General features: G+C 37.1%; 1 protein-coding gene and 1 long non-coding RNA gene across 2 annotated transcripts in view; one reads left to right on the forward strand and one right to left on the reverse strand.

The window, feature by feature from the left end:
* Positions 1-14,019, reverse strand: part of LOC125273361 (cadherin-22) — a 240,439-nt gene extending 226,420 nt beyond the window's left edge. The window contains exon 1 of the mRNA XM_048198623.1: positions 13,601-14,019. The gene's annotated coding sequence lies outside the window, so the exon portion shown is untranslated. The remainder of the gene's footprint in view (positions 1-13,600) is intronic.
* A 334-nt stretch (positions 14,020-14,353) lies between these two features.
* On the forward strand, positions 14,354-18,694 carry LOC125273232. The gene is made up of 4 exons (XR_007186022.1): positions 14,354-14,649; positions 17,255-17,293; positions 17,474-17,530; positions 17,722-18,694. It is a non-coding gene; the product is annotated as an uncharacterized LOC125273232 (long non-coding RNA).
* The last annotated feature ends 699 nt before the right edge of the window (positions 18,695-19,393 follow it).

A 19,393-nucleotide genomic window follows, 5' to 3' on the forward strand; every position in this document is an offset into this window, starting at 1 on the left:
GTTTCACTCCCACCTGAGCTGTAGACCATCAGCCACTGGAGTCATGCAGCCTGACAGCAGGCAAGCGCTCTTTTTCTCTTTCTTTCTTTCATGCCACCATCATTCTGGTTCAGTCTATCACACACACTCACACACACACACACACACACACACACTGTCAGAGATAAACTGCACACTGTCACTGAAACACTGCCGTCCTCAAGTCGCTCAATACAGCATGGAAAATCTCAATATATCTGCAATAGAATCAAAAAATACAGTTTTACTGCAGTAAAATCATATGGATGAAGCGCTGTTGGTTCTGTGAATGAATGTCATGGAGTGACTGATCAATGCTAAATAAACATGCAATGGCAATCACAACTCTACTTCTGTAATGTCACTTTTTTTTTAGAAGTATTTTCAATAAGAAAAAACTTTGACTGATTTTATCCATAGGAATTAATGCATGAACGATCTTGAAGACAAGCTTTGGAATAATGTTCACAATAAGAATTTACATAAAAATAATAAATAAATATTAATTAATTCATAAAGACAAACTTTGTGTCCAGAAAATACAATTGATTTGTATTACATTAATGAGAAGTACTTATTTATTTGTTTGTTTGTATAGTTGTTTTTTGAATACTGATGAGAATTTCTGAGTGAAAAATGTGCTTAATTGTCATATAATGACAGTTAAATAATTAAAATGTTTAATGATAAATAATATAATATAATATAATATAATATAATATAATATAATATAATATAATATAATATAATATAATATATGCAAAATCTTATGCAAAACAAAAAATGTGGGGGCAAAATATGATCTGGTTAAAAATTTACTTTCCTAATTAGTTTCATAATTCATGTATTAAGAGAATAAATAGTAAAGTAAATCATAACTACTTCATAACTACAGTTTTGACTGTAACTATATACTAAATACAGTTAACGGCTCTTCATAATATGTATTTATCTACTTATTATCCACTATATTTACCAAATTACCACAGTTTTGTTTTTGTTTTTCGTACAGGAAAAAACTCCAAAACTACAACTTGGTTTACTTTTTTTAAGAAATGTGTATATATATATACACTAGCACTCAAAAGTTTGGGATCGGTAAGATTTTTAATGTTTTTAAAAGAAGTTTCGTCTGCTCACCAAGGGTGCATTTACTTAATTAAAAATACAGTAAAAACAGTAATATTGTGAAATATTATTACAATTTAAAATAACTGTTTTCTATTTGAATATATTTCACAAAGTAATTTATTCCTGTGATGCAAAGCTGAATTTTCAGCATCATTACTCCAGTCTTCAGTGTCACATGATCCTTCAGAAATCATTCTAATATGATGATTTGCTGTTCAAGAAACATTTATTGTTTAGAATTGTACAAAATATTTGTGTACAATATTTTTTTTCAGGATTCTTTGATGAATAGAAAGTTCAAAAGAACAGTGTTCATCTGAAATCTAATCTTTTGTAACATTATACATGTCTTTACTGTCACTTTTGATTGTTTTAATGCATCCTTGCTGAATAAAAGTATTAATTTCTTTAATTTCTTTTTAAAAAAATAAAAATAAAAATTCTTACTGACCCCAAACTTTTGAACGGTAGTGTATAATGCTACAGAAGCTTTGTATTTCAGATAAATGCTGTTCTTTTGAACTTTCTATTCATCAAGGAATCCTGAAAAAAAAAGTACACAACTGTTTTCAACATTGATAATAATAATAAATGTTTCTTGAGCAGCAAATCAGCATATTAGAATGATTTCTGAAGGATCATGTGACACTGAAGACTGGAGTAATGATGCTGAAAATTCAGCTTTGCATCACAGGAATAAATTACTTTGTCAAATATATTTAAATAGAAAACAGTTATTTTAAATTGTAATAATTTTTCACAATATTACTGTTTTTACTGTATTTTTAATTAAATAAATGTAGCCTTGGTGAGCAGACAAAACTTCTTTTAAAAACATTAAAAATCTTACTGATCCCAAACTTTTGTGCGGTAGTATATATATATATATATATATATATATATATATATATATATATATATATATATATATTCTATACAGAGTACAGACATCATATTTTAAAATCAGTTTTCAAGTCTCTCTCCATTATTCAGGTCTAGTTTTTGGGTGCAAAAAAATTTGATTAAATTTGAAAGGCTGACTCATATCATGAGTAATACCATCATTATTTCACACACCATCACCGAATAAAGATAGTATTCCGTGCGTGATTTCCTCTGAGGAGCGCCCTCGTCCCGGAGCCGCTGGTGGGGCATACGATCGGGACCAAAAAAGGTGCATCAGCGGATCTAATCAAAGCTTGCTTGAGAAAGCAGGGCTCGTGTCAAATCTGTGATGTAGGGTCGCCAGCTTGACCAACCAGCCACTCGCTCACAAAGTCAACACGCATTCAGAGATTGGAATTCCACAAGCTGCGCCGGGCCGTCCGCAATAGCCATAATCAAATATGAATGGCTCCAGTAATACTGCCACGCTCTCGAAAGATAGAGGTGAACAACGGGCAATAACTCAACAAGATGAATCATTTTCAGGGAGACGTTTGCAATCGAGGGCTTACTTTGATGGCTACCGGGAGCGAAGTGACGATGGAGAGTTCATCCTATCAGTGGGTTATGCCTCTGAGGATCTGCGTGGGTTGCAGTTTGGCCGTTCGAGGGAGAAGTTCAGGCTGGATCGTGACCATTTTGGAGAGTTACAGAGCATCCAGTCCTAGACTGGGAACAGGCTGGAGGCCTCCAAACATTATTAAGCAGAGTCCGAACACATGCAGCACCAATGCAGATGGGTTATCAGAGAAAAGCCTGTAGCTTCAGCCCTGAAGTGACCACAGAGGAATGGAAACCTACATAGTTCTGCAGTTTTAAAATTTAAGACCAGATGGTGTGTGAAAGTTTTTAAGAGGAAAGAGATGAAACCGAGAGAGAGAAAAAGACCTGAGATGAGAAATTACAAAATGCAAGTCAACCCATTTTACTATGATTTTTGATTTCATGTTAACTTCTGAAAGGAGATCTCTTTTATATCTTACATAAATAAGATACGTCTAATTGCATGCTATAAGTGACAATCTTCATTTTGGCTGCGTGAGATTCTCCAGCTTTGTTGTTGTTGTTGAACTGTTAAGCTCCGCCCTCTTCTGGAAAGGGGGCCGGGAGCAGCAGCTCATTTGCATTTAAAGGGACACACACACACACAAAAACAGCACGTTTTTGCTCACACCCAAATAGGAGCAAATTTGATAAATGCTATAATAAATGATCTGTGGGGTATTTTGAGCTGAAACTTCACAGACACATTCTGGAGACACCAGAGACTTATATTACATCTAGAGAAAAGGGCATTATAGGTCTCCTTTAAGATATTATAAACATTATCTTTAAAGATGCATTGAAACAATGTGCATTGTGAAAAGCACCATAGAAATAAATTTGACTTGACATATTTCTTAGACTGTGCTGAGATTAAATGAAGAGCAAATGGAGCATTTTGCTGAAGTCTCCTGCTTCTCAGAGGATTGCTTGTGAAAAAGAGCCCAGAAACATAACATACATCTCCTCTAGAGTTTCAGAAAAGATCTCAATGTTTCAAACTGTGTTTCTCAGATAAACACATGCAGAAGATATGAACTCAACAAATTCTCCCAAGACCAAATGATCGAAACTATCCACCATACTCTATATCTGCATCTTTTTTTATTTCTTCTCCTACAGAATTTTAGGATGCTTAAACTAAGAACTGAGCAATGAAAGAGCAACCTTTGAGCAACCAAAATGTCTTTGGGGGAACAATTACAGACAGACTGTTTAGTTCTGGTTAATTACCATTGAAAATCTACTGCTTTCCACTGAATGCCATGAAAATTAATTATCGTTAATATACTTATTTATATATATATTGTTTGTGCGTCTGCCAGGAAGCACTGCGGGCGACGTACGGACCATTGACAGAGCAACAAAGCAGAGCACATCCATGTCTGATGCAACTCATAAAAGAAGCCCGTGTGAGACATCCTAACATGTATTTATTGCTGTCTCCTCTGACAAATGCCAACTCATCCAGCCAAGCTAAATTACCATGGTAACATCCTACAGGATGACCAACATTGAAGGAAAAAAAGAGAACTGCTCTCTGAAACTGTGAAGAGGGAGTCAATTTCACATTTGTTTATTTTCATGAATTCTCCTGCCAGTCAAAACCGACAGAACCGTCTCTTTATGATGATCAGTCGTGTATAGCGGGATCCAAAATTCAGGAAAATGCTTCTGTTTTGTCTTTTTTTATGTCAATGTGTCATGCAACATTTATCATCAGAAAATATAATATCAGCAACAACTGGATTGAAAAGAGACATTGATATATTTATGTGAATATGAAAACAACAGTCTGTACTGAGAGTCACATGACTGACTCATTTGCAACTGTCTGCACAATAACATTTATGAATTAAAGCTGTAAGCAGCGATGAAAGGGCCCTCGCACTCAGGCTCAGGAAAATGACATGCATGTAAGCAAGTAAATACAGGAGAATTATTTCAAAGTGCCACACTTCCTGCTGCCAACAGGTGGCACTTTGACTGTAACTGAATATTGCCATGTAGATGTCTTCAGGCCAGGACTCTGACCAAATATGATGTTTATCTGATAAAATCTCTAGGAGGAGTTTGTTAAAGTACAACATCTGGAAATGCCAAAAACTGCAAACATTTTGCAGAGAAAATTCAAAATATCTCACTTCCTGTTGGGTTTTCAGATTTTGCACCCAGGGACTTTTTTGTAGGTATTGGGCTGTTACATCTGTCTACCGAATTTCATACTTGTATGTGAAACGTAGCGCGAAGGGTGCTTAATTGACATTGTAGGTGGTGCTATCGAGCCATTTTGCAACACAAAATTCCGAAACCCATATACCGTAATTTTTCACCACTTCTGACACGTGTGCAAAGTTTCATGAGTTTTCAAGCATGTTTAGGCCCTCAAAAATGCAATTCATTTCGGAGAAGCATAATTGACTGAGCAATTACAATAGGATCCTCACACCATCAGCGGTCGGGCTCTGATTAGCCTAATGCTTTTGCATCTTAGGGCCTGTTTACATCTGCTCCCTTCATCCACTTCATGGATCTGATTTGTTAAAACTGTTCCATTTACACTTGGCCACATAAATGTGTCTCGGCAAAACGAATATAAACCCTATCTTCATTTCCCGCGCTATATGCAAATTTACGTTGACGAAAGCAACAGATATGCACTGCATTTTATTTATCATCAGCTAATTTCAAGATCAAAGACCGCAATAGGAGAGAGAGCGTCATCAGCACTGGTACGATCATTTCTACATTCATCCAAATACATATGAAAATGATGTTTTCATTTCAAAACGCTCTCTGTCTACACTAGCGTTTTCAAGCATTTTCGTTCACACTGAAACGTTGGAGAATGCTACATTCACCGTACTATGCATGCATAAACTCGGACGGAACAAGTTATTTCACATTTCTTCTGGCAGGATCATTTTATTTAGCAAGGAATCTCACCATTCACTGATGCATCCAGGTTGCACTCACTCACCATTATATGTTTGGTCTAAACCTCAAATGCCCTCAGGACAGCAAATGCGAGTAAACTTTCAGTCAACTTTGCAGGACTGTGATATGAAGAGTGTGCAAAGTAACATATTTTAGCAACTGTGTGAAAGTGAATAGCACATAACTATGGAAGCTTGTTCCCGCAATGAATTAAAAAATAAAAAAAGGTAATTGCAACGTCTTATCTCACAATTCTGACTTTTTTCTCCGAATTGTGAGATATAAACACAATGCATGATATAAAGTAGGAATTGCAAGAAAAAATGTCAGAATTGAGTGTTTATATCTCGCAATTCTGACTTTAGAACTCACAATTGCATGTTATAAAGTCAGAATTGAGAGATATAAACACAATTCTGAGAAAACAAGTCAGAATTGCGAGTAGGGCTGAGCGATTAATCGAAATCGAATCAAAATCGTGATTTGGCTTAGTGCAATTATGACATTGCAAAGGCTGCGATTTTTTTCTGATTTTTAATTATATAAATATGTATACAGCATGTTAGTGAAGAGCTGCTCTGTGATCAGTAGTAAATGACACTCCATTTGAAAGCACTGCATTTGAAAAAGCAACTCAAATTAAACATAAAGACTTTCCAAACAAGATAAACGTTTATACCGGTGTAAACAAGGCTCTGGCGGTACGCATAGGCAGTACACAGGGAAGGAGTTTTTAATTTTTGAACAGGCTGAGAGGTACCGCACGTGATTTAAGAGATAAAGACCCTCTCATCTCCCTATAATATACAATCTCTGGTTATATTGCGGTACTTCTACGAGACATATTTGGGAGTATCTGCTCAAGGGCGCCCTCCGCCGTCTAGTATGAAACAGACATGTTTAGCACCAAGTAAAACTCACTCAATCCTATTCTGGGAAAAAATAGGAAAAATAATTCTTCTCTCTAAAGAACTTTGAGGGAAACATATAATCAATATGTACAATATGTAATATCCAGTATAAAGAAGTGTACAGGGTTTTTTTGTTGTTTTTTTTCCACAGTGGATACATAAGAGACATATTTCATATTAAATATATGGACTCCATTTAAAAAAGTAAAAAAATAAAGAAATTATTGTCACAGATTTTAGTCATTCTAATATAATATTTTATAATAAACCCTTAGACCTTTCTAATTATTTATAGTCATTTAGAGTCAGCGTTCATGCTTGAAACCAGAAATGTTTGACATGCCGGTTTTCTTAGCAAATAAACCACTACCTTTCCTAGTTTCTGCCACTGTTCTAATTTTAGCTATATGAGAGACTTTAGTCTGGGTTGTTTTTGATTGTTTTGATGGTTTGATTACCCACATTAATATTTGTTTTTTCCATATGTCTGTTCTAGAGACATGTTACAGCTTTTTGATAAAGCTCTAATTAGTTTTCTTTGGAAAATTTTTCAAATCCACTCTGAATGCATTTATGAATATAAAGCGTGTGTCAATATTGATCAAAGAATTCGTGATAGATTTTTATGTCCATTTCACACAGCCCTAATTGCAAGTCTATATCTTGCAACTCTGACTTTATATGATGCAATTGCAAGTTTATATGAACCGAAACAAGTTTCCATACATAACAGGCACAATACCGGTATAAACATGAATATTAATGGGTAGTATGCATCACATGACTAAACATGCTACACTGGTTTCAAATACCTTCGTATTCAAAGTCCACACTACAATGTGAAAACAGCATTATAAAATGCAATGGGCCATATCTGTGGCAAATATCTGCTATATATCACACGTTTATTTTTTCACCATGTTTAGCAGAGTAAATTTTACATATGTAGCTTCAACAATCAGATGCATTTACACATTTACACATTACACGTTTCAGAGGGATTTACACCTGGTCTTTTCAGATAGATATCCACTCAGAGAAAGTGTGTGAAGTGACCAGGTGTAAACAGGCCCTTAGTGTTTTGTTAACCAAAGTAAATCAGAATTACGAGTGCCATAAGCTCAACGCTTCCTACATTACAAGCTAAAAGTAGCACGTCTCTTAGACGTCTTAAAAGATTTCACCGTGCGCCTCTTCTACCGCTACATGCTACACATGAATAATTAAGCATGCACAATGCTTTTGGGGCTCTGTTGCATGGCAGAATCATTTTATTTGGTTCGTATTCAAATAAAGACTCATTCTCAAGGGTACCGTTTTGAATAACAGTAATACAGCCTGACAGAGTAATGACAGTAATTATTGAATTATTGTTGTGGTGCTCCAAAAACACACTTGAAAAAGCCACTTGACCTGCATGTAATCACTGTTACCTGAAAAAAAAACAGACTTTTCATTTTATTCCACTGCTGTTTGCATGCTTCATGATCGAGGCACGGGTAGCAGCCAGAGAATAATGACAGAGGCAAACTCGGTACAAGGTAAAGCTGTGTTCATTCTAATAATACACTCTTTATTTCAAAGGTATGAAGCGTTGTAGATAACAGAATGAGGGTGAACTGAATTAAAAACGAGGTTTAAAACAACACATTGGTTCTACCTTAATGTTATAAAGCGATGAGAATATGTTTTGTGTGCCAAAAAAACAAAATAATGACTTTTTAACAATATCTAATGATGGCTGATTTCAAAACACTGCTTCATGAAGCTTTGGAGCTTTATGAATCGAATCAGTGGTTTCAGATTCGTGATTTCAGCAGTTTGGTGGTTTGACACACAATCCGAATCACTGATTCGACTCAAAAGATTCATAATGCTCCAGAGCAGTGTTTTGAAATCGGCCATCACTAGATATTGTCACTTTATAGTATTAAGGTTGGACCACTGTACTCACATGAACTGATTTAAATATGTTTTAAGTACCTTTATGGATCCTGAGAGAGGAAGTACCATTGCTGTCTATGCAGGCCTCACTGAGCCATCAGATTTCATCAAAAATACCTTAATTTGTGTTCCGAAGATGAACGAAGGTCTATATATATATATATAGGGGTGTAACAATATATTGTGTCACAATATATCGCAATACCATCTATAGTTCACCCAAAATAAAAATTACTGTGAGAAAAAAAATCAAGTTTACAGAGTTTTAGTGTCAGTACTACATTAAAGGTGCCCAAGAATGCTTTTTCACAAGATGTAATATAAGTCTCTGGTGTCTCCTGAATGTGTCTGTGAAGTTTCAGCTCAAAATACCCCATAGATTTTTTTTAATTCTTTTTTTTAATTGCCTATTTTGGGGCATCATTAACTATGCACTGATTTTTTCAGCGCGCCACCCCTTTAATTCGCGTGCTCCCTGCCACACGAGCTGTCGATTATATTACAGCACATTTACAAAGTTCACACAGCTAATATAACCCTCAAATGGATCTTTACAAGATGTTCGTCATGCATGCTGTATGCATGCTTCGAATTATGTGAGTAAAGTATTTATTTTGATGTTTATATTTGATTCTGAATGAGTTTGAGGCTGTGCTCCGTGGCTAACGGCTAATGCTACACTGTTGGAGAGATTTATAAAGAATGAAGTTGTGTTTATGAATTATACAGACTGCAAGTGTTTAAAAATTAAAATAGCAACGGCTCTTGTCTCCGTGAATACAGTAAGAAACGATGGTAACTTTAACCACATTTAACAGTACATTAGCAACATGCTAACGAAACATTTAGAAAGACAATTCACAAATATCACTAAAAATATCATGATATCATGGATCATGTCAGTTATTAATGCTCCATCTGCCATTTTTTCCTATTGTTCTTGCTTGCTTACCTAGTCTGTTGATTCACCTGTGCAGATCCAGACATTAACTGGCTGCCCTTGTCTAATGCCTTTCATAATGTTGGGAACATGGGCTGGCATATGCAAATATTGGGGCGTACACCCCGACTGTTAAGTAACAGTCGGTGTTATGTTGAGATCCGCGTGTTTTCCAGAAGTCTTTTAAACAAATGAGATTTACATAAGAAAGAGAAAGCAATGGAGTTTGAAACTCAATGTATGTCTTTTCCATGTACTGAACTCTTGTTATTCAACTATGCCGAGGTAAATTCAAATTTTGAATCTAGGGCACCTTTAAACTACTATATAATGTTGAATATAATGAACAATAATGCTGATAATGCCAAATGTCTTGTGTTACCAGTAAAAAGTGGCTTACATAATTTTAAATATATATAGTCAATGACAGGGAGCAAGCATATTCATATTTTTCTGTATTTTCAGCTTCAGAATCATGAATATTTTTATTCTGGTATCAACATTGTCCTGTGCATCGGGTTACCAGCACCAAGTCTATTCATTTCCACCCCCAATGTAATACAGTTAATTTAGCATTTTAATCAACAGTTAATTTTTTGTAAACCTTGTACCATATGCCTTAAAGTTTTGCAATAATATCGTATTGTTATATGTATCGAATCGTGACATGAGGGTATCGTTACATCCCTAATATATATATATATATATATATATATATATATATATATGCATTGCAAAATAATTTTAAGTTTATTTGAATGTTATAACATATCGTAGTATCTTCATGTCTTATAGTTGCATTTAGCAGATTAGAGCTGGGCGATAATATAGTTCACATTTTTTGAGAAGATACAGTATACAGTATGCAGATGAAGCAGGATCAATTTATACACTGTAAAAAATTATTTGTAAACAAAACAAGGATCATGAGAGAATGTTTTACAAGAAAGTGTTTAATTTCAATCTTTAAATCTTTAATTCATGATGTATGCCACATGTTTTCCTGTTTAAGAATTTGTTGTTTTGATTTCTTTAATTTGATGTTTCTTCTTAATTATGCTAAGAATATAACTTGTTTGGTTACCCTCTCTCATTGTATCTGTCTCCTTACTGAAAACACTGGTAAGCGTTACAATGTTGCTAGCTGTTTCTTTGTAATTATTTGAAAGCAAAACAAAATCACAGTGTAATATAAATTTGTATATATTTACTTTAGAATCATAAATCTTTGATTATTTTAAATGAATAAACAGATCCCAGATTTTTAACGTGACCGCAGACATTTTTGGACTCCCTCCTCTCTATGTTCAGAGAGTCCCTACAGCTGAAATAGCCTACTGTAAGTTTTGCTGAAGCCATGTTGACTATAAGCTACAAATACATAAAGATTCAATTAAGTTTTTAATGTGTTTACCTTTAGCTGTTGTCAGTGCTAAATGTTAAGCAAACTATTCTGTGAAACTTCACCACATTCACGTCGCCCACTCTGCTTTACAGCAACAGTGAGAAAGCAGCCGTTGTTTCACGAGCGACTGGGTGAAAAGCCCACACAGTCAGGAAGACGGCGAGGCCGGAAACGCGGGGGGTCGTGTTCCTTTGGCATAAACCGGATCTCGGAGCAGGTGTGGGACCGTAACACGGCAGATAATTTAAGCAAAGGTCTGCGGCAGAGGCACCTAAAGCAGGTGCAAAACTGCAGCGGCGCTCCCTGAACTCCACTGCCAGACCGAGATCAATTAAACGGGCCTGATGGTCCTCCTTCCAGGAGTCATAAAACCTCTCTCATTTGTAACCCATATCTGTCATCTCTACCGCCCCTCAGGCAACATACATCAACTTCCCCCACCCTCGCAGTCCCGCTGCGCTAAGGTTTATACTCCGACTCAGTAAAAGGTAATCAATGTTGTCCGTGGCACATCGCTTCTTCCACACGATCTATCAAAGAGGGCCGCGTGTCCGAGCCCTGAGTCTGAGGACCCGAAGGCGACGCGGCCAGTCACGAGGCATAAATCAAGACGAATCTATAACACATTAGTTTATGTGAGTTTGCAGCATGTATGTGCTTGTATGTGGACAGGAGCACTGCTGACGGGCCTCTGCAGTCGCATTATGGGCGGCAATGCTGCGCATATCAACATAACTGTCAATAGCACTCAGCAAATGCATGAGAATGCAATGACAGTCACAAATACGGCCATAGAGTGAAAACAGCCGATAATTCACATCACTCTGTTTATAATTGCAGGCTGGCATTAAAAATTAATGTGATAATTACATGCAAGCTGGAATGCGCTGACGCAACTCAGGTTTCATTAGCGGCGGATAATCCGAGGGTGCAGCGCTTTAAGGACATACATCGGCCGCCTAATTGGATAATCTAAATCACTGATTGGATATCGAGTTCCAATGCGGGCTCCAAGGGGCCCAATGGGGAGCTGGGTAAATGACAACAATCAGTGAGAACAGAGCCAAGGCGCTTGAGGATTAAACCGAGATCATGTCGACACACAACAAGGGGCAAACAGCCACCGGCTCACGAAACTCTGTCAACACGCTTTCACACACCGCCTCCCATGCTAAACTGAGTTTTTCCCACACACGAAGAAGACATGAAGGCGTGTGCTTGCTCTTATCGACGTGGATAAGTATCACGCGGTCAAAGCTGCCTTGCTCTTACTGGAAGCTACAAGATAAACGTGTAAACGTGAATGGGTTTAAGCAATCCAAATGCATGGAAAATCAATCATGGATGCAGAGATAGTCTGCTCAACTAATAGTGCCATTTCTTTACTTACTGTAAAAAAACCACCATTCAATTTGCAAGCACAAATTAAAACTAGTACATCTACCGAATAAAGATCACTATCTATGGCAAATGAACCATTCTATGCATTAGATCGCTAAAGCATATCATATGCATGCATGCATTATCCAATGCAGACATAAAGAAAGTTAATTACTGACTAAATATAAATAGAAAGGAGTGTTTTCATCAATTCTCTACAATAACAAACAAAGCATGCCGTAATTCAGATAATCAAAGGGCATGCTACATCAAAATACTGTTTTGGTCATAATCATAGAGCCAAAATGTTATTTCTGGAGAGTTTCTAAACATTAAAGATGCTTCCTTCATCCTCTACGCAGTCAACTTGCATTTAGTCAAGCGTGAGACCATCACTGGACTATTACAGAAAACATTCTTCGGTTTAAACGATGAAGTGTTACAGTGTTGCAAAACACAAGAAACCTATAAAATATGCACAGAAATGTTACATTTCAGAATATGCACATCATGCTGGTTAATATTGCAAAGTTGAGAACTGTAGCACCTTCAGGCTAAATGTTATTGACAATACTCTCAATTATCTACCAAACCAATAATCAATAATTTCCAGTCTAATTGAGCAGATTTAGATTCTGATCAATAGGTGATCGCTCCAGTAGCACACTAAGGAGCCAAGCCTCCGTTCACTCAAGTTCAATTGATATTTCTACAACACTCTGCTCATTTTTTAATACTGACCTGATACTAAATTATGAGTTACAGTGGTGCAAAAATACAATCCATGGTCACTGTAACCTTTAAAATATGCATCGATCAATGCAAAAGAAACACAGGAACTCATGCATTTCAGACACAAACAGTGAATACAGGTAAAATGGGATGAGCTTATATGCATCATTTCTATATTGTTTTGTTACTAAAAATGATAAATTTGTATGTTCATAAAAAAATGTGTATTCACCCTATATATTAACTGCATTTGTATACAGTAGCCTATGTAAAGCCTATATATGTTGGAAAATACCGCCAAGTTGACAGACAGACAACATGTTCTGCCAAACTAATCCAAAAAAATCGCTGCCATAAACAATCATTTCGGTCTATATCAGCAGATTTTGATAATGAACAATAGATGATCATCTCAGCCGTTGTCTAAACAATATACAGGCAACTCTTTTCAACTTTTCATTCTGGCAAATACACATATCGATAATACCGGAAACAAAAGACGCATTAAAGATAAAACGTCTTATTGATTCAGGCACAAACTACCGGCAACAAGTTGCGCGTAACCCTCCTATATATGACAGTATCTGCCTTACATACACATCTCCAGCCGTGTTATACATCTCAGTAGATGTTCTACATAAGAATCCGAGAGTTGGACACATGCAGCGGCTTTAAGTCTCTGTAAAAGCATAAGTTTATGGAGAGGAGCTTTACCTGAAGCGCAGTCACAATGAAGCCTCGGCTGTGGATTTTACGCACTGTGTTCCGCGTATTTCGTGCTGCTCCTCTATAACGGTACGATCCTCAATGCGGCTCTGTGTGAGCGCTGGGGACAGACGCGATGCGATGCGCTGCGATGCCTGCGCTCCTCTCCGCCGGCGCGCGTGATGAGAGTCTCTTCTGTCTCCAGCGCGCGCGTCTGACAGCAGCGCGCAGCCTCATGCGGCGATGAGCAGAACTGACTGAATAAGAGCAGGACTGAGAGTTCACATACTGCTGTTTGCACGCTTGTGTTAACCCTCTGTGCGTGCGTTCTGACAGTTTCATGCATCTTTCTTGAATAAAACGGACCTCGTTCATTTTTCATTGCACATACCTTCTTTTATGTTTTTCTCTGTTATGATGCTGTCAAGATGTTTATACTGCATCTCCTTGTACATGAGTACAGTAAGTGTTCCTGTAAAAAACATAAGTAAAGCTCTTCTGATTCTGGCCACTATGCATTTTTTTTTTTCTGATAATACAATAACAAAATGCATACAAAAAACATCCAAGAACAGCGGTATTAAAACATATTAGCCTAATACACTAATCATTATGCACAACCGATTACAGCACTAAAAGATACAAGTAAACTTAATTGGGGAAAGCATTTAAATGGATTACTTGTAATTCAATTCCTTACTGAACTTTTGACCATTAGGTGGTGCTGTCACTAAATTGATACTGGGTTATTGTTATGGCATTTTAGCGATGACACATGATATCTCATATACTAGCGTACTACTTTTGCAATAGAAATATATTGTAAAAGTAGTAAGAGTAATGTAGTATGCTGTTCCGAATTCATTATCATATAAAGTTTTGTCATTGCAAAAACGCAAACCTGGTTCCTGGTTGGCATCTACATGATGGATGTGTTACATGTGAATGGTCTGGACTATTAAAACGATTTCCACAGCTTTTGGCTAGCATGCTCTGAAGGTGATCTGACCCAAATTTGGAGATTTGATGAACACTGCAGGAGGAGATCGAAAAATCAGGTTTGTAATATAATTCAATATGGCGGACATGCAACGTGACCAGGACAGGAGAGATGGGCGTTGCTTTCCATATGGTCTTGTTTTTGGCATTATGGTGTAAATAAATTTACCATAGTCTATATTCATTTTCCTACCCCAAAAAAATTATCAACTAACAAATGGCTTAAATTGATGGTTCTCAATATTGAGTGAATATTGGTATCTCTGTTCTGAGGATTGTGGACAGCGCAGGAGAAAATAATGCAGAATACAAATGATAAATTACTAATGTTGTCACATCAAAAAAATGGTATTGCAAGAACTTCACTCAGAAATTGCTACGATCTCCTAGTACTGCGTACCTATAGCACAAGTTTATGTTTGCATTTGGCATGCTATTATTTATACGCTCAAATTACTTTTTGTGTGTATATGATATGTAATGGGTAGGATTAGTGGTATGGGGTAGGGGCGAATTATATGAATGCCAAAAGTGTGTATCAAATGCGTAACAGAGGCCAGCTAGTAGTCGCTGTGCGAGTAAACCTCAGTCCTCTGATTTCAAGAAATGCTCTAGCCACTGACACAGTGACTAGACGTTTACTAATCCTTCTGGTTAGAGCATCCGACTCCCACGCCGGAGACCCAGGTTCAAGGCCCACGCAGAGCGGGGCAAGTAGGACCTGGGTGAGGGGTTACATTGGTGCCGTGACCCGGATGGGAGTGAGGTTTAGGGGGGTGAGTGTAAAGGAGGCCAGCTAGTACTTGTTGTGCGAGTAAACCTCACTCCTCTGATCTCAAGAGATGCTCTAGTGACTGATCCTAGAGGATCCAGCCTTTAGCCTCCTTGTTAGAGTGTCCGACTCCCACGCTGGAGACCCAGCTTCGAGGCCCATGCAGGGGTGTGTTTCCCAAAAGCATCGTTAGCCAACTTACATCGCAAGTTCTGTCGTTACTTTCATAGTTCAACGATTTGGTGTTTTTCGAAACCATAGTTCAAACGAACATTCTCAAACTGCAGCACAAACTTGTGTGTTTGGAACGACAGCTCTCGAGCTGTGGTTAGAAGCATAGTTTCCTGTTTTTATGACATGTGGACTTATCTTGAGCAAAATAAGCAAGCTGACATTAAGTTCAATGTATATCTATTATTTCGAATATATATGTCATTTATATATTTTAGTTTGTCAAGAGATTTAAAGCATCGTTTTTGGAGAGTGCGCATGTGCGTACGTGCTCTAGTACGTCAGAAGAAGCATTTGATTTAATCTGGAAATAAAGCAAAATAACTGAGGAAAATGAGAATTAGTTCTCTAATGCCATGTCCGTAATTTATAGCAGAAATTCTAGTATTAATTCGATCTCAAACGGATTCATTTAAAGAAGTTATTACTCCACCACCTGCGTGACGTCATTCACCAACGTGGTTGAACGACAAGTTTGCGACAATACGGAAACTTGTCGTACCTAGCTAGTTGATTTGTTGCATTGTACTATGGTAGTTTGGGAAACACACCGCTGAGCACGGCGAGTTGGACCTGACTGAGGAGTTACATATGCATGCCAATAAATTGCATATATGCATGCAAAAAGTGCGTATCGTACACCAATGGTAATTTTTGCATATATATATAGCACACAAAACAGAAAATCGTGTTATTGATATGCACTTTCATGACATTGTGCTCTAAATTTCACAAAGAAAAGGCAAGTGAATTAAACATGCAAATTTTAAGGAAATACTCTGATAGTTTTCTTGTAAAACATACTCCAATAATCTTTGAAAAATCGTTTTTTACAGTGTAGTTAGGAAAGATGGAAATAAATAAATACAGAAATAGCATAAAATGGCAAAATAAATATGGGAAGCATTTTTTTGTCTCTCTTTTAAAAGGTGAAAAGCCTATATTTGCTGTCCTATTGCACTTTATCATTTGCATTTCAAAAACCATGTACACCAAAAGAAGCAGTTCCTTGTTAAACCAAAGGTGATGCAAAAAACAAGTGATGAGGAACCTTTATTTTTTACTGCTGTAGCTTACATAAAAGAGAACCAGAAAGACTGTGGATGGGGGAAGGATATCACAGACGTGACGGCAGATTTCCTTTTCCCCCGACACGAGCAACACGGCATAACAAGGCCAGCAGATAGTGGCATCATTTACCGTGTGTCGGGGGTTAAGTACCCAGCTGAGGAGGTCTTGATCAATATCTCACCTAGCGGTGAACCCGCAGAGGCAGGCACCGAGTGAAAGGTGAAATACTTTCTGTACGTCACAGCGAGAAAAACCAACAACACCCTTGAGATTTTATCTCACACAATGTTCCTCGGTGTAGTCGAATGCAACAGAACCAGTGAAGGTTTCGTGCTTCTGATACCTTCTGTTGAAAAGTTTGAATATGCAAAAGAATGAAAAAATTACAACAGATTTTAAGCAAATAACAACCTACATTTCAGTCTATTCCTCACTCAAAGCCATTGCGTGACTTCATGAAATGAATTCAGCTTTAGAGTCATTTGGACCGTTTTTAATACTGTTTGGAGCTTAAAATACATGGTCACTATAATTTAACATGTATAGCAGGAGAGCTGTCATTCAACATTTTCTCATTTTGTGTTTTGCAGGGAGAAAATAACAGCCTACAGGCTTGGAACAACATGAAGGTGAGTACATAATGACACAATTTTCAGCATTAATAAATCAGCAACATTGTTCAAAATGTATTTCTTAGTCAAAACCTCAGAGTTACTGTGTGACAACTAGCCCCAGTCTCACTTACATGCCCTCTGTATCTGGAGAAGAGTATGAATCTAATTCTAATCGAATGTAAAATCTCTTAACAGCAGATTGGTGGTGCTAGAGCATCTTTCTCACTCTCTCTCCATCTCTGTACGTTACAAGTAAGTTACAGCCCTGTTTTAGCCATAACATACCTTGACTTATGGATGCGGTTCATCCATCATTGTCTCGCATGAATTTGCTTGTCATATTTCATCCCTCCCTCTCTCTGAAGCCTTAAATATCTTGTCTTGGGAAACGCTGACTATAGAAATAGCTTCTGAATATTACATGTATATATTTTTGTTTGCAGGATGTTCTAGGCGTGGAGTCCGTAATCTTTCAAACCTGACCAGCAGAGGAAAACAAATATCTCTCGTAGTGATCAGAGACACGTTCATCATGCGGTCAATAAACAGACCACTGCAAAAGGCTAAACAAATGCTTTAGCAATGGTCTAATTCTGTTTGTACTTTGGATTTACTCCACCAGAAAAATGTGCATGTGTGTAACAGTGTTGGGGAATGACTAACAAAAATAGAGATGCTCCTGACTAACTATTTACACATTACTACATGTACCACAATAGTAATAACAGTAAATTATGCATAATTACAAGTAACTAACCCTAACCCAAACCGTAACTCTATAGTAAGTACATGTAGGTAATTAATAGTACTCAGTACAGTATTATAGTTATCATGATTAATTAAAAGTTCAGTTAAATGCAGTCACCCTAATTTTGTGTCAGATATATTGCAGATTAAACAGTGAATACTATAGTGAATACTATATTTATATATAATATAAATTATAGCAATTATCGGGTTTCAAGCATTTTAAGGCCTTTAAGCACATGTGTAAAAAGGTATAATATTTAATTAGCAAGCCTGTAACCATCACAATCATAGATGAAAAAGACCATTTACTACCAATACAGGCAATTTACCATAGGAAATTTATAGTTTATAAAGCTTTTTAACAGTTATCGAGGTTGTGTCAAAAACCTAGGACTAGTTCACCAAAGTTGTTTTTTTTTTAAATAATCTCCAATATTTAACAAACAATTTGACGGACAGCGGCGGTCCTAGAGGCAAAGTTGCTCAGAATGAGGAGTTCTACCATGTGGTATAAAATTTCGAAGGTGCATGCAAAAAATAGCATGATATACAGTATATGCATGTAAAAACACATAGACACCCCCGGTGGCTGATTTCTTTTAAATTTCTCACAAGCTTCAAGGGCCGTGAGTCAAACAGGCCCAGTGAGATTCATTCCGATCAGCCTCCGTTAACCTTGTCTGATAGCTGTTCAAAATTCATAGAGCAATGGTGGACATGTTTTTTGAGATGCGTCAATGTCCTCATAGACAGTCATGGCACCTCGGACAAAGACACTGTATGCCAGTTTTCAAGTCAATTGAACTAACGGTTGCGTAGTTAAAGCTGTTTTCATGTTTTTTCCTGTTGTATCGCCACCAAGTGGCCAATCATTGCGTCCTTTCTCACACAACCACAGAATGAGCTCTTACATAGATGTGCCAAGTTTGGTGAAAATATCTCATTCCGTTCGCGAGTTATAGCCATTTTAGTAAAAGTTTTGAAACGTTTTGCCAGCCTTTAATGACCATGAATCGGAATTTCAACTTTATTTTTTGATAATTATTGACAGACTCCAGAGCATCTTGCAGCACTGGTTTGGTTCCAGTCGGGACAAAATCTAGGACTAGTTTGCAAAAGTAGGTTTTTCAAAAAATCCAAAATATCTGACAATTTTAAATGACGATCAAATCCTTGAGCCTAGTTATGAGCAATTTATACTTTTCACCGCTGTAGCGCCCCCGTAAGGCCAATTGGGGTGAGCTTTGGTGACATTGTAGATGGTGTGAGTACTACCAGCCCTCAAAGTTTCAAATCTCTACGACTTACGGTTCGGTCTGCCTGATCACTTTTAGGGGAGAATTCTGATCCTTGGAAATGTTAACA

The sequence above is a fragment of the Megalobrama amblycephala genome, linkage group LG8, assembly GCF_018812025.1.
Source record: "Megalobrama amblycephala isolate DHTTF-2021 linkage group LG8, ASM1881202v1, whole genome shotgun sequence".
NCBI classification, from domain to species: Eukaryota; Metazoa; Chordata; class Actinopteri; order Cypriniformes; family Xenocyprididae; genus Megalobrama; species Megalobrama amblycephala.